Below are 2,244 nucleotides of genomic sequence, written 5' to 3'. Positions count from 1 at the left end.
CTATTAAATTCTAATCCAATTAAATATTTTGGAAACCAATACTAGCCTCTGGGACCTCGAATTCTACTAAACTGGGTAGTAGAATTCGTCCCGAGCGCTTAGGTTTCAATCCCTGAGATTCCTCGAGCCTAAAAACAACCCTAGGCCAAAACTGCCTAGGCGGGCCGTGACTTGGCCTTAAGGGTCATGGCGCGCCTCAAGTCAGAGGTACGACCTCTTGCATTTGGGGGAGGCAGGCCACAACTTGCACCCCTAGGGTCGGGATGCGCCCTCAAGTCAGCCCGCCTAGGGCATTTTGGGCACGCGGGCCGCGACACCCATGAACTGGGTCGCGGCGTGCCTCCGCATACCCAGAATTCCCTGGGTTTTCTCAACATTTCTTCCAGCTACCACCTTAAAAACCAATCCAATTATACTCCCAAATCCAAACCAATTCCACAAACGAGTCTAGGACTCTCAACTACCAAGTTTAGGTACACCAAATCACAACAAAACCTACTTGAGATTACCACCCCAAATCATCTACAGAGTATCACTCAAAACCCAGCCAAATTCATCCTAATCATCTAAATTCCCAGCAAAACAGAAATAGGATCCTTACCTCAGTTTGAAGCCTCAATCTTCAGTGATCACTTAGTTGTTCCTAGCTTTAATTCCCCCTGGTTCCCAGCTCAAATCCTTTAGTTTAACTCCTTTAGTTTCCTTAGCTTTAAGGCATAAGAGAGAGAGGGGGGGGGGGGGGGGGGGAGCTAAGAGTCTTCCTATGGTAATTTTGGTCTCTTCCTAAGTTTTCCACTGAGTTAATCAGCCTTATCCCCTAACCAAAAGACCAATCTGCCATTGACTTTAACCCAACCCTCTAATTACTTCTAAGGGGTAAAATGGTCATTTTCCTGATTTTCACTAATTCCTCAAGTCATCCTACCGATTTCCAATTAATCCCGACATGCCCCATTAATCACCAAATACTTACTAGTTACTCAATAAATCCCAAATATACACTGAACTTCCCAAAATACCCCTAAGCTCACCCCGAGCCGAGTATTATTCCCTGTTGTGACTATTTCGCTAATCTGCTCACTAGGATCGTCTCGAATCGTGTACAGAAAATATATCCACATAATAATGTGGTTTCAACCATTTAACACATATAATCACGTTTATGCCCTTAACGGGCTAAAATTACAGATATGCCCTTATAATCAGTAAAGGGCCCACATGCATATCTAATACTCATAAGCATGCATATAAACATATTCACATCATCATATATATCATGCATGCCACATAATCACACATTTAAATCAAATAATCACATACATATCCAGTTATGCCCTCCTAGCACGCTAATCAAGGCACTAAACCCTATTAGCATTTTTGGGTCATTACATACATATATTATTACATAAATTATATGTAATATTAAATATTATTTTAAGCTTTTAACAATGAATTTAGAATAATGTTTCAAAGTTTGAATTTAGAATAATGTCTAAGTTTAGAAGATGTATACTATACTTTTAGTTTATTGAATCTAATTATTTAAACATTTTTTTTTGAAAAAAAATCTTAAGATTGGTTTGTATGGGTTAACCTGACCAAACTGCCTAAAAACATTGGAGGAGTTATTTTTTTTCCTTAATTGAACGGATTAGAGTTGGATTTTTGCAACCCAACTTCTACATTGAGTTGATTAAAATAAGTTATAACTCGACCAAACGAACTGATGTTTGCTCCTAGTTTACATTCCATTTTTACAGCTTCTTCTTTTCTTTTCCTTGCAAACGAGACCTTCTACATATTCTATCTTTCTTTCCCTTTTCTTGTCCAGTGCTCTGGAAAACAAGACCCTCTTTCTCTTCGCCAACCACAATTTAGAGTTGGTATATTTTAATTAATTGAGAATATAAAAACATAAAACAATGGGACAAAGAGTTTGAGATTTTTAATCACGCTAAAAAAAAGTGTATATGTATACTTTTTTTTTTCTTTTCCGAGAGAAAGAAAAAAAAGTGTTATATTTACTATATATATATATATCGTTTATATAAAAAGTGTGTAGATAACAGAAATTCTTTATTTTAATAGTTTTTTATTTTTTCCCCGTTAACTTTAACGAAATATTCTTATATTTAACGGTAGATTGTAAACATGACTTAAACTTAAATAAAATTTAATAAATTAATAATTAAACAAATTAAAATAGGACATTTTTGAGATATTGACTTAAATTTAAATAAATAA

This window comes from Humulus lupulus, chromosome 4 (assembly GCF_963169125.1).
Source record: "Humulus lupulus chromosome 4, drHumLupu1.1, whole genome shotgun sequence".
Lineage (NCBI taxonomy): Eukaryota > Viridiplantae > Streptophyta > Magnoliopsida > Rosales > Cannabaceae > Humulus > Humulus lupulus.
This window is presented reverse-complemented; position numbering follows the sequence as displayed.